This window comes from Dermacentor albipictus, chromosome 8 (genome assembly GCF_038994185.2).
Source record: "Dermacentor albipictus isolate Rhodes 1998 colony chromosome 8, USDA_Dalb.pri_finalv2, whole genome shotgun sequence".
Lineage (NCBI taxonomy): Eukaryota > Metazoa > Arthropoda > Arachnida > Ixodida > Ixodidae > Dermacentor > Dermacentor albipictus.
In genome coordinates, this window is record NC_091828.1 from 101,956,242 (window position 1) to 101,970,982 (window position 14,741).

Consider the following 14,741-nt stretch of genomic DNA (forward strand, 5'->3'; position numbering starts at 1 on the left):
TCGTGTGACATGACGGTGCTCTTGGATGAGGCCGCTGGTTCGTGGAAGATGAGCACTGGCCAATGCGTACTGTATAGTACGCGACGTACTATTGTCACGTTCGGCTCACCACCTCGTACGTAAACGTGGCTGACGACGCTTGCTCCTCTCGATGCGAACCATTGTCAACCGTATACTCCGGCGGTGGCTGCGTATATGGCGTCGCCGTACCGGCCCTGTAGTCTTGAAAGCGATCTGCGACGGGTACACAGTTCGCAGAGTGCTGATAGCTTCATGTGCGCTGTGTTCTGTCGCCGCTTAGTTGGCGCTCAAACGCGAGGCAGCACGAAGGTCGATTCGCTCGCTGTTTCGGGCGCCATCTTGAAAGCGGTTGTCTAATACGTGACGGACGGAGGGGTTTCCTTATTTGGTATATATGCATACGTGACGGACGGAGGCGTTTCGTCGTTGGGTATATAGGCAGAGAAATAATGCGATTACGCATTAAAGGAAAAGCCCTGCTTAGCCACTGTTGCTGAGCAATGGAGGGGTGGCGGGATCATTGTCTGGCGGAGTTAATCTGCCTTTAGCGTCTTCATCTCAGGCAATGCACGCCTAAATAAACCGCAAAAACAATCGACGCCCTGAGGGTGTCAGAGGCTTTTGTGGTGCCGTATACGTTTCAACTTTAGCACGGGCTTGTTCTCGCTGACGGCCGGCGAAGTAAGCCTACCATCGTAAATTGTCACGTTGACAGCCTAGCGGTTCTCTCGTTATTTCTGCGTACATCTTTAGAGAGCCGGCATGGTTCGTGGCGCGGATGCAAGTTGACGTCCGCGTGCCTCTGCCGGGAATGGCGACTTCAGCGGCGGCTGCGTCTAGGAAGCAGGACCGGCCTCCAGAGCGACACCGACGGCGATGACGCCAGCGTTTACTCGCTCAGCAGTGAGGACTTCTCTGATGACGCCTTCGAGCTTGTGCGGAGCCGCAAGGCGAAACGAAGACTTACCACCAGGGCATCCATGTCTTCGAGCACGCCAACGGTAAGATCAACTCAGAATACCGCAGTCAGTACGATTCTATTCGTACCAGCACTCGCTGCCGACAACCTGAGGCGACGCAACAGACAGTCCGTATCGTTGTAACTTGAAGCGGTGGCGCCAAATCAGATAACAGACGTTAGAGTCAACACACGAAAAATATGCTGCCTATCGGCGTCATACATGAGACTGCGCTGACAAATTTGACTCAAGTTACAGAACTAGGTGGCGTTAAACTCCGCTAGTACATCCCCCTGAACAGTGGTTCCACTACTGGTGTCATCTACGACGTGGACGTCTCCATCTCCAGCGCTGACTTGCCGATTCTAGTGAAGCCTGCCGTTGATGGCGTCGCCATAACACATGTGGATCACCTCGGCACATCCCGCTGTGTGAAAATTATATTCAAGGGCGAAAATCTGCCTTCGCACGTCAAGGTGGGCAACTTTAGACGCCCTGTGCGACCATTAATCCAAAGGCCACTGCAATGCCGCAATTTATGAGGCTGGGACAAGTGAGCGCCGTGTGCGAAAACAAGAGAGTTTGCGCACGCTGCAGTGAGCCCCACGCTGCAGACTGTTGTGCAGCCGCGGTTCTCAAATGCACCAATTGCCTTGGGTCCCATGATGCTTCCTCGAAGGACTGCCCCAGAATGAAGAAGGGAAAGGCGATCTTGAAGCAGATGGCGAGAGACCATTCGTCTCGTCGGGAAGCTATTGTGGCCGTTAGAAAGCGACGCCCACGACGCCATCGGACTTCAAAGAACGCTGATGCCTCTGTGAAGCGTACGCCCCATCCGACAACACCTCCTCCTCTGCCCCCTAGGCCTGGGGCAATTCAGTCTAAATCTGACAAAGTCATGGCGGAGAAGAATACAACTTGGTCCTCATTACTAAAGCAACACCCAAAGCCAGATCAACAGTGGAATTCACAACTGAAGCCACAGCTGATACCACAGCTGATGCCACAGTCGGTGGCACAGCCGATGCCACAGACGGAGACGATGCCACAGCCGGAGGCGATGCTGCAGCCGGTGCCACAGCCGGAGCCGGAGTCACGTGAAGTGATAGAGCTGCGCACGGATAGAGTGCACAGCACGGGTTCCTGACAAATTGCCCGAAGAAGACCGGCAAGTGGTTATGATGCTCCGGTCTCTGATGAATACTTTTCGAATGCACCTAAATAACCTGCATACTCCGTGAGCGCGAAGTGCAATGCAAGTGCTGGATGCTCTCAATTCAGTACTTGCAACTCTTGAGTAAGCATCATGGCTCATGTGCATCATTATATTCGCACTGAGGCTGTGGTTTAGCTTAAAAATATACTGCCACGCTCTGCACTGCACAGACAGTGTTCCCTCTATCCCGCTTTCCTCTGTCTGTTCCCTCTTTCCCTTCCCCCAGTGTAGGGTAGCACACCGGCCGCTCGTCTGGTTGACCTCCCTGGCTTTCCTCTCTTTGTTATCTCTCTCTCTCTTGACAGCCTAGCGAAGGAGAGCGAGGAACGTCTACTAAATATGGCATGCAGGTGAATAGATAAAAAGATAAAGATAGATAAAAACGCATTCTCGATCTGGCGACTTTCTTTCCAGCAGATATAACGGCGGGCTCCCGTAGTTCACTTTACGACTGGCGGGGACCAAATCAAATAATGGCGAGACGCAGTAAATGTGGGAAGGTAAACTATCTAGTGCGGGAAAACGGTACATATTATAGTTACTTTGCTAGGAAATTCATTTTTTGGATTTCGCAACAGCTTCTCTACTGGCTTGTCTTAATGCATGCTATAAGTTGGGCTGTCTGAATCGTCCTTTTTTTTTTTTTGTCTAGACAGGCGTGACTGTTTCGCGTCCAACACTGTCTCCCAATTAGTCGTCTCTCATCATACTGGCAACTGCAGAATCCGTAACTTGTGCTGGCAACACTGTCCAAGTACACAAAGCAGTTTTATGGCCTCACAAGTATACTTTTTCGACCGACCCGCCATATGATGCAACGCTTTGAAATAACATGTCCGACGAGTCTGGAGTAGTTCTGACACCTTTCAACGAGTGGATCTGCTGACGGTGGCCTCCCATTGTAGGTCATCGCCATGTGCATCGTATTGAGCAACCTACATGCAAGTCTTGTTTCAGGGTGCATGGTGATCAGCCTTTGTCAGAGTAGTTGCAGCCGTCAACATATTTTGGGGTGAATGTTTACAAGAAGATGTACAATGCTGGCCACAAAATGACGAAAGATTAGAGAGCCCACGTTGTCCGCTACAGTCAGAATCAGAGATAATTTTTTTTTCAATAAAGTTTGGCCTGAGCCGCCGGAGAAAATATAGCGTATGCGAGCGCAGCACGTGAGAAGTTTACTCAGAGCACGCCACCGTTCTCTATGATTGTTGCTTTTCTATGTGTTCTGGCAACATATCATTGATAAGGAATACATCTTATGTGGTAAAATAAAACGAAAACCGACATATATATTGAAGGTGTACGAAGGTTTCCTGCGCTCATTGCTCTACACCTAATTGAAGGAAATTTAATAAATCGCGTGCCCACATGGGTACATGTCAGCGCAACAGTAAAAAAAAAAATACAGCAATGCGCCGCAACCATAGCGCAACTTCTACCGATATTGTGGACCAAAATTCCCGCTCGCCAAATTTGGTGGCAAATAGCTGATTAAATTTTGGTGTTGTCGCCACCCTAAACCAGCGTTTGTATGTAGGCTCCCAACCTGGTATATAGCGCACTAGAAGCACCCGCCGTACATCGGAGCCAGTTCATGGAGATTGTGGGGTCTCACACGAGTGACAACATAGTAGCGCGGACAACCACAAGAGCATTTATTGCACCTTTTTTACGCCAATCCAGCCATCGGAATCATTACCGGTGGAAATGTCGATGGGCGCGCGACAAATTGAGGAAGTCCGATTATCCGGTTATCTAACTGGCGCATTAAATGACCTGCCGAGCTCCATTTCTTTTCTCTTAATGTCAATTAGAATATCGGCTATACGCGTTTGCTCTCTGATCCAAAGCGCTCTCTTTCTGTGTCTTAACGTATGCCTAGCAATCTTCGCTCCACCGCTCTTTCAGCAGTGCTTAACTTGTTCTCAAGCTGATTTGTCAGCCTCCAAGTCTCTGCCCGTCAGCACTGGTAAAATGCACTGATTGTACATCTTCCTGATTGTACACCTTATAAGTGCATAATTTTATACGTTTTCACTCGTCTGTTAAGTGGAACGGTGAAAGCCTAATTATTTAGTGAACTGAAATAAAACGCCTGCTTCACTGCAACTATTTACTGTCGAGTTTCACTTCAGTTGGCGTCTAAGTTTCATGAGTAAAAGGGACTGAGCAGTGAAATGAGCTTTACCATGGATTTGTAAGAGTGAGATACTCAGACTACATGCACTTTGTGCATGTCTGTTACACACCTCATGGCTTCCGCCGATGAAAAGACTATTCAAGAACAGCAGACTGACCGGAGCTATCAAGTACGATGCCATATTGAAAACGTCATATGACATAGACCTTGTTTGCTTCTGTGATTGGCTAGTGGAGTAACACAGCCCCGCGCGGCCAGTGTGCGTTTGTTGCCAACTGCCGTTTTTTTAAGTTGTATCCTACTATAGATGCATTAATTGACTTCAAAACTGAGTAATAATTTTCGTGCACAATTTGCTTTACACGTTTATGTCTTGTTTTAACTCATGCAGAATACTAGACACCATTGAGCCCGCCAATCCCTGTGTAAGCAGCTGCATCTTTGCGTGAGGTGGAACGAAGGAGGAACATCTGTAGCTGTGATCTCATCCACCAACTTTCTGCACGGGAGTCCCAGTTGTTCGTAAATGATTGCAACAAAGCATTCCAGGGTGGAAAATCAAGCCTCTCCGGTTCGCAGAAATGGCTAACCAGAAACATGGCAATAGCAGAAACATAGCTGCAGGATCCACAACAGCCCTTTGTGGTAGGCCAGCCACAGCGCAGTTGCAATTTCAATTCGCAACATTTGAAAGCACCTCAAATCGGTTTTGTGTGTGTGTGTATGATGTGACAATGGTATAGTTTTCGAAGCCATGATTTAGGCAAATTAAGTGTTTTACCATATTGGGTACTGGAAAGATACATTCAAGAGAGCATTGTGAACATGCTCTTGCTGCCTTTTAAATTTTGGATTCTGTTCAAGTATTAGCCTGTTCTTTCTCTGCACTGTTTGCTTTACTTAACAATAAATTCTACTACATTTTGTGATGCTCTCCAAAAAAGCTCATTTGCGCCGGTACCCATTTTCTAAACATATTAATTACCACTTTAAGGACAATTTCTAATTTTTTGGTGCGTTGATAATTAAGATTTCTAAATGATCTATGAATAAGTTGCACTTACTAAAGACCTGCTCTATAAGTCATTCGTAGCAACTGTACTGAAGCACATCTGTATTTATGAAATAAGCTGTATTTTTTTACTGCTTCCTTAATTAATCATCTGAGCAGTTATGCAAGGTTATGTCTGTGTGGAGACAGGAAACAGCGTTTCTGCATGCTGCTTTACCTTGCTTAATATGCCCTCTCCGCACACTTCCACTCAGTTCTGGTGCCATTAATACTATTTGCAACCGTTTAGAGTGCGGCTTACCTGAGGTGATAATGCTAGCTATTGGCTGTATTCGGTCGTGGAAAAGGTATACGTATTTTCTGCACATCGATCCATGTATTTTCGTACCAGTGCAAGTCTACTGGCACATAAGATGCACGTGCAGTGGAACTTACTCATGGCCTGTGAAACAACGGAAATAGAATGGTACATTTGTTGCACTATGTCAGACAGACATGCTTTTTAAGTGCACTGCTATAGCCGACATGCATGTTATGGCGTGCTAATTCTGACCCCCTAGTATAACAAAACAATAGTCCATTCCGACTCAGAAAATGTAGAACTATTTACAGGCATGGTGCTCGAATATTGTGAGTTTCTGAACAGAATGAGTGGACTGCAATGCATTATGTGCACTCAGTGTGTGCTTAGGCTGAATTGCTACACTTGTTTAAGCTGCATCTTACATTCTTGAAAATAAAGGGGCATAATGTAAAGTCACTTGTTCTGCTGCACTTGCGTGGCAGCAGTGTCATACTTTATATGAAAACCTCCAGTAATGCTTCATTACCAACTTTGGGACACATTAAAGTTGGTTAGTGCTGACGCCATTCTATCACTAGAAATGCATCGAGGCACCCTACTTGAAAGACTTCGAGCTGGCGCTCGCCTCCGCCGCATCGCGGCCCATGCAAAAGAGGCCGCTATGCGATTACGGTTACATAAGCTGCAGTCGCCGGAAAGCGTGAGAAGCAGTGAGGGATCTTTGAATACTGTCGCGTTCCACTCTTAAATGCGAAGCTTAAGCGGTCTCCATATTTTTAAAGCGATAGCTTTACTGGCCTCGAACTTGCGATGTCGCCGTGGCGGTGCTCCGAGGAGGCATATGACGTCATAACGCGTTCCTCGTCGTTGCGCTCGCCTCCGCTCGCTTCGCCAGCTGCGTCGCGTGCCTGATAACATGTCGGAGGATTGAAAATGAGAGGTGGCGTGCGACGCAACCACAGTTGAGACGGCAGTATGGACGGCGACAATTCTGATAAGCAGGAGGAGGCCTGGAATCGACATCGGAACGAGATAAGGAAAGGAATCGCCCAACGAACAGCGCGCCGAACGACTGGCTAGACAACCAGACTAACCTGGACTTGCAATCAATATTAACCAAGGCTAACCTTGCTATGCCTTAGCTTTCGCTACGTATATCCTGGCATAGCCGAGCTAAGCTACTGGTTTTTTTTTTGGCTTTGTGCTAATCACATTAACGTCGATATTCTTTGAGACGGGTTGCGCAATTTTTTTACAGTAGAAGCTGTATATGACTTACCTTCCGCAGTTTTTTCGGCGTCGGGCAACAGAAACGGACAGCGATTTTTAAGAAACTCATACGGGTGCAGTGCGGCGGCGCAAATGTGAATATGCGGAACAGATTAGAACGAACGCCGTGAACAATAGTGTTACGTCTAAGTTATCGCAGTATTAAGCATGAGAGGTATCGGTACAAAAAACAGCTGCGCTATCGATGGGGTGGACACGTATAGTTCGTACACCAGAAGAACAACATGCGTACGAGGAGCGCCGGAGTGAACAGAAACGAGAATGCAAACGGCGCCGGCGCGAAACAACCACCGACGAAGAAAGTTTCCGCGATGCAGAGTGAAAGCGACAATCGCGAGCCCAGGCACCTCCGAACGAGCAACGATGCCAGACTTGCAATGCAGAAAATGAAAAACCATTTCAATATGTAAAGATGGAATGGCAGCGAAAGCTCTGCTTTTCGTTTGAGAGCTTTGGCTGTCGTCAGGTTTCGCTGCCATTCCATCTTGAAAGAGTGGAATGTTTCTTGCGTGGCATCGCTGTGCCTCGCGCGGAAGTAAATCATGAAATCTCTGTAGGTTTGCCTGCCAAAAAATCGTGATGTGTATTCTGTACTGAGTGACTGCTTCCGACTTCTTGTTGAAAGTCATTAACTGCTAAGCTTATGGTAACACTGAAGCATCATCAAAAACATATCAAAACGTAACCAGAAATGCAACAACCATTTTTGTAAGGGTCCGCTGGCTATCTCAGACTAATCCGAGTGTAATGATGCGCTATCATACAGTGTGGTTGTGCATGCTTGCATCTAAGGTGTCTCGAAATCGGCGTTATCGAAAGATGCCCTCTAGACATCGCTCGTTCAGCCCAGAGCAAACTCTTGGAGCGCGCTAGGCAAGTGTGTTTATTGATCGCTTACTGCGACGGCGGACAGATGCGGACATGTAAAACAGAATCCAACTTGCGGCTGCAACAAACGTCTTTATTTACGCTTTCAAAGCACTGCCATGCACTGGGCAACAAATATGACAAGCTCGAAAGCCTCGTTAAGCTGTCAACTAGCGAAACTGCATTAACATTATCTTGAGGCAGTGGTGGCCTTTGAATGAGTGTAACGTCATCACCATATAAAAGCAGCTCTGCCAAGTCTTTTTAGATTCATACACAAAGATATGAAACTTTTTTCAAAACGTTGCTCGTAACACTCCAGCCATTTTTTATGAAGACGAAGAATTAATTCATGAGAAAACAATGCTAGACGTCAGGCGTGATGCGTCAAGCACTGGAGTCATTGCGCTACGAGAAGGGACAGTGGAATAAATAGACAAGAGGCAATGACGCGGGCGCTGATTGACAAACAGCCACCGACCCTTCTAGTCCATGGATATGGTCGAGCAGCGAGTGACTGAACACTTTATTCTAAATATCCGGCGATTTGGGTGGGGTGGGACCATAAGCACCTCAGCCGAGGTGACGGCCTCGAGTCCTTGGACACGGGAGGCTTCCTCGGCGTGCTGGACGGCGCACAGTTGATCGGCGAGGTCGTGGCCGTGCAGGGCGGCCTCCCAACGCGCCCCTCGGTTCGAGACTGCCACGTCGCCCCCGTTCGTCGGGGAACTCCTGCTGGTCCCTACCGGTGCATGCCCACGGCATGTGCTGCAGCGTCGCTCTGGCTCCGCACGGTTTACAATCGTCGGACGAATAAATGTCCGGGCAGCAGAGGTGAAGGATAAGCTGTGATAATTACACCGAGTGCTACACCATGCAAGTCAAACTTCGCAAGCAGTCTATATGTCGGTTACATCTATCCGTTCGAAATAAAACTGAATAAAAAGTAAAAAACGAGAGCCCGCACCGCTAGGTACAGACGAAGCGCTTTAGTTATCGTCAGGTGCACTCTACACTGGAAACTTGGCCACCTACGCCCTTAGAAGTAGCGTGTGCAGTTTAGCTAAGGCAGGTCCATGTTTCAGTATTCAACAGAAGTACTGGATGTATCACCTCGTCCGTCGATTGCTTCAAGTCAGTGAGTAAGCACGCACACGAAGACACCAGTGTATCGCGAGACCAGATTCTTCACGCGCGTATAGGTTTACCGTGCAGCAGTGGACTAACGTGCATGCATCTGACCTACAGTAGATTATACGTCCATTTGATTCACCTGCACTTTTTGAACAAGATATAGCACTAGTCACTGATAGAGCCCGATGGAACGGGTTAAGACTTATCCATATAACCTAACTAACCATTTCATGCCGTCACTTGCACGCTATATACCGCACGTGAATCACTCAGTTCAGGCTTCATGGAGGACAGCTGTTCGCTACGCTGGCCAGAGTGGTCAGCGAGTACCATAACGGTTCCGCGTGAGTTCGGCCGGTGAACAAAGTAGAAGATTGCGCGTGGCACTAGTGCATAGCGCGAGACCAAGCCGCAGTGGATGCAACGCCTTGAACGTCATACACTTTCATGATTCTAAAAGCTTTCCCCGGAGTAGGGGTAGTCTGGAGGGCGCTCTAGGAAGATGATAATGGAATGACATTACACCAGTACTATGCGTGGTACGGAGATGAACGCGTGCGTCAGGGTTTCACCACATCCGCTAAAGTCAGGTACCGGCGAATGTGCAGCCAGCACTCGTGGTTCAGTTTGTCGAACTGCGTGACGCCGTCCTCTCGTGCGTGGCACACGACTCGTCTCTGCACGACGCCGACCAACCGCATGAACTCGTGCACGTCGGCGAGGCGTAGACTCCGCAGGCCTTTTCGGATCGAGGCCACGGCTGCGGCCTCGTTGCTCAGTGCCGCCCTGCGTCGAACGTTGTCCACGAGCTTCGGGTGCTCCGAAACGAGTTCCACGGCGCATGCGCAGTAGGGATTCTGGTCTCCCAACACGAACCTGGTCGCTCGCTCAACGAGGCTGCAGTTGCGTCGAACGATGTCCTGGACTGCGAAGGTGTTGGGGTAAGGTTTCAAGCAGAAGGGAATTTCTAGGCGAAGCAGGCTGTAGTTTTGGTGAAATCGTGGCAATAGATGACGCAGGATGGCTGCTTTGTCATCTGCTGCGATTAGGAGGGCGAGCTCGTGAAGGCGTCGGTTGCCGAAGACAGTGCCAGCGAGCGCTTGACAGTCCTCGTCACGTAAATTTACCGACCACTCCAAGGTTATCTTGGTGAGGCTTAGATTCGAACAGAGTGCCGTGCACATGTCGGAGATAGACTGAGCCAGAGGCTCATCGTCCCAGTCATCGACGATGTCAACATCGATGTCCAGCCAGATTTCCTTGAGCGCTGACGCGCCTTTTATGTAACTGGCCAGTGATGCGTAAACAATGTCGTCCAAGAAATCCACAGTCACGCGAAGTGATGAGATGTCGTTGCAAGGAAGAAGGCGATGGAAGAAGCGCGGCACATGGACTGCATCTTCGAAGTGCGGCAGATATACATGGACACCTGTCACCTCAGGAAAGTCAGAAAGCGTTGGCGTATCCACGTAGTCAACGTAATAGTCCGCGATGCTGACATTGTGGACCAGTCCGCTCTTCCTTATCGCACTGCAGACTTCTTCCAGCCTGTCAACGTCCGGAAGATTACGCAGCGTGACGCTTTGAAGGCACTGCTTGTTCGCGAGGGCTTCAAGTAAGAGACAGCAGTTTTCGGTGGTGGACCACAAGACGTCGACGTCCAACTTCTGCAGCGAGTCGTTTTCCTTCACCGACGAGGTCCAGGATCGATCGTCGGCGGCCTCTGCGTCTTCGTCCCGCTGCTGCTCGTCCATTATGTTGTCCACCGTGTCAAGCCCCAGCGTCAAACATCGGAGTGAGCGGTTGCGCAAGACGACCGTGGCGAACTGCTTGCAGTAACGGCTCGTGCTACGCCACTGGACGTCTAGTTCTTGCAGCGTCGTCATCGCCGAAATGGCTTCGGCCAGCGCCGGCAACCAGTCGAATTCGTTATCGAATTCCGGCCCTATCAGAGTGAGCTTCCTGAGCGTTGCGTTTTGTTTCAACAGATAATCTTCGAACGACGGCGACGACCCGTACAACGGACCGGAAGCGAAGACGCACTCTCCGACGGCGACGTTCGTGATGGTGTGGTTCGTAATGAGAGCTTCGACGAGCTTCTTTGACGTGAACGGGCTCATGTGCAGCTCCGCTACGTCTAGCGACGTGAGTCGGGCATCGCGTTGTTCCAGTAAGCAGCCGGGAATCTTCATGCTGTCCGAGTAGTGCACGTGGCCTTGCGGAAACTGGAATACGGCCCTGCATTCCAGGGAGCGGGCTTGGGCGGCGAACTCGGGGAATAATTCTGGCTGATCGCGCGCCATACCGAACACGGTGAGGCTTTCCAAACTCGACGAAGACTGCATGGCTTCGGCGAGCATGCCGGCGTTCGCCACGGCGTAGTTCAACTCTGCCGAGACGATGCATCGGTGCGCTCTGAACAGGCAGCGCAAGAGGGCGACGGCTGCTTCCTGGTTGGTTTCGCATGTTGTGCAATACGGGAACACCTTGCAAACGCCCGACACCGTCGCGACGCTGACGTCCCCGAGCTGGCTCCGTGCATCTTCTGTGAGCTGGAGGCCCACGTTCCACAGTACCTTGTTGAAGGCTCTCAGGTGTCGCTGTAGGTGACAGAAGCGTGTCTGGCCCCGCGTGCAGGAAAATATAACTATCTCGGCTTCAACGTTCTCACACTTCAATGAAAGCAAGGATAACGGGAGAACTGCCGAAGTCCTCGCCATATGGAAATCCAGCGTTTCCTCTCGCTGAGCGTACCTTCTTCTTTAGTAAAGGTATTGCAGCTGCTTGAAATTGTGCCTTTTTATATTTGCCGACCCTTGACACGTCCGTGCGGAACGCGATATAGTGAACCTCGCATAGTGCACTAATGCGTGCGAACCTTTGTTGTGCGGCCAAATTTAGGAGGCGGGTCACGAGGCTAGCCGCTAATATGATAACAGACGTGGCATTCTTCTCGACAGCTCTTCGTAATCTGCGATATATGTGCTGCCGGTATGCCGTATCTACGCTAGAACGCCTGCTCTGTGCACACGACGTATCTTGAGCGTTTTTAAAGCTGCCAGGCGCAGAAACATGATTGACGTCAATGCGCATGCGCGCCTGCATTGCAGCTTCAATCGTGTCCGATTACTTCGGCTTTTCAGCGGGCGTTTGGTGATTTGCAGCACCATGGTACCAGAGCACGTGAGGGTTGGCCCCTCCCGCGTCTAACCGTGGGCGGCTTAGCCGTGTCCGGGGAAAAGGGGATCCTGCGGGTTGAGCCCATGCCGGGTGTTCGGACCTTTACGGCCCCTCGGTGGAGGCAACACACCTGTTTGGCCTCGGCTTCACGTAGACGGCACGCCCGGACTGACCCAACCGGGGGAAATGGGTGGTTGCCATTTCCTATCCTCATAGGAATCCAATTTTTGTCTTTCTCTCTAGCCTTTACATCTTTCCTGTCTCCTACTCATTCCTTTATTACTTCCGATCTTCCTGGCAGCAAGGGTTAACCTTGTGTGGGTAGCCAACCTAGGTTATATCATAATTGGTTACAGTGGTAGCGTGCAGCTGGCGTTTGTAGGCCCTGTTTCTACAGGCCCTTCACCGTCCCCCTGTATGGCTCCATGGTGGGTGGCTGGCGCTGTTTCCGAAAAATACCCTCTCACTCATGGCTAGTTCCTTCCCTCCACTACCTGATCGCTCCCTGAAGAGGGGGCGCACCGAAGAAATCTTTGAATTTTTCGGACGCCAAAAAGAAACCTTCCCGCGATCGCATGTCATCCACAATGAAAAACAAGAAAAACAAGCACGAACAATCTCAACTTTTGTCGTTTCGAAATCCCTTACTCAGGCGCTTGGACCAGGCTATAAAGCATCAAAGATGGCTAGCGGCAATCTCCTTTTGGAACTCCGCGACAAGAAGCAACGCGAGAAGCTGCATAAGCCTGTATCATTTGGAGATGTCCCAGTGACAGTGACTCCGAACCACACGATGAGCACCACCCGTGGCGTAGTTTGTGATTATGATGTGATGGCGCTTACGGACGTTGATCTATTAGACGGATGGAGCGATCAAAACGTAATCAATGTTAAGAGAATTATGCTAAGGCGCGATGGAAAAGAGATTAAAACAAAACATCGAATTCTTTTCTTTCGTTCAAGTGTGCTCCATGAGAGTATTGAGACAGGATGTGTTTCGAAGACCCGGTCAGACCATATGTTCCAAACCCTCTGAGATGTTTTAAAGTCCAGCGATTTGGCCGCAACTCACAGAACATGCCACGGCCGCCAAACTTGCGCAAAATGCAGTGCTCACGAGCAATCCGCTGAATCGTGTAAAACTCTCTCCACTGTGTGAACTGTGACGTGGAAGACGCTGCGTACTCACGGTCGTGCCCATCATGGAAAAAAAATTCTCACAATGAAAGTAAAAGAAAATATCTCATTCAAGGAAGCACACAGGCGGTGTCCTACCTTCCTAAAGTCTGCTTTGCCGAAGTGGCGCGTCAGGGGGGCAGCGCCACAACGGCCCCCGGCGCCTGTCCGGGCCGCAACGAGTGTGCCGGTAGTAGAGAATTTTAGTGCGTCCGGTATTCCGGCAAGCGCGGGCGGTTTGCCGGTTTAGCGGGGGCGTAAACGTGAGCGGCCAGATTGGTGGCGCCAGCTGGTGGCGCAAATCTCAACCACACGAACACAAAGCTAATTAGTATATTCTGCTTAGCTGCTGGTGTAAATTTTCTAAGGGCGACGTAATCGTGTTCACAATTACGCCGCTGCGAAAAATTTGCACCAGCAGTGAAGCAGGACATAGTGGGTTACTGCAGTTTTAGCTCTGTGTTTGTCTGGTTGAACTCTACGCCACTAGGCGGCTGAACTGCTGTGGCCGCTCACATTTACGCCCCCGCAAATCCGGCAATCCGCCAAAACCGATCCCGTTTGCCGGAATAGCGGACAGGCTAAAACTCTCCAATGACGCCATTGGTCCCCTGGGCGGCTGCAGCCAGCGCTGCTCTGCCGTCCCAGAAGGGGTCATCGACCTCCGGGCTGGAGGCTTCGAGGGCATCGTCCATTGAGACGAAGCCCTCTCGTCAAACACAGCGCATGAAAGAGCGCGTGTCCAGCGCCTCGCAGGAAGCGATGGACGTAAGACCTCTCGTGACGGCGCATTCAGCGCCCAAGGAGCGACGCGATTCTGTGGACCGCTCCAGAAAAGACAAATTCCATGTCGTGGCACCTGTAGAAGGCCCCGTGACCTAAATCTTGTGTATACAACACCTAGCAATAACACTTCTCTCATAATGCAAACACAGACACTACAATGGAACGTTAGAGGACTTCTCCATAGCCTTGAAGATATCAGAGAACTCCTGCATATAGCTACAATCCGAAAGTGCTGTGTGTTCAAGCGACGCACTTGAAGCCCACAGAGACAAACTTTCTCCGACAATACAGTTTTTGGAAAGATCGTGACGATGCTGATGCCTCGTCCGGTGGTGTAGCCATCGTAGTTGATAATTAAGAGTGTAGCATGTCGCTTACTTGAACTTCAGACGCGTCTTGAGGCAGTCGCCGCACAAGCAATCATTTTAACAAGTTAGTTACAGTCTGCTCGTTGTACATTCCACCTAATCAATAGGTAAAAAAACGGAGTGGATCAGCTTCCTAAACCATACATGATCGCAAGTAATTCGAATGCCCACAGCAGTCTGTGGGGAGACGCCCGGTGCGACACTCGAGGGCGACTCATAGAAAATTTCCTTGTAAGCTCTGGTGCATGCCTTTTTAATAAGAAAGAACCTACATATTTTAACTTC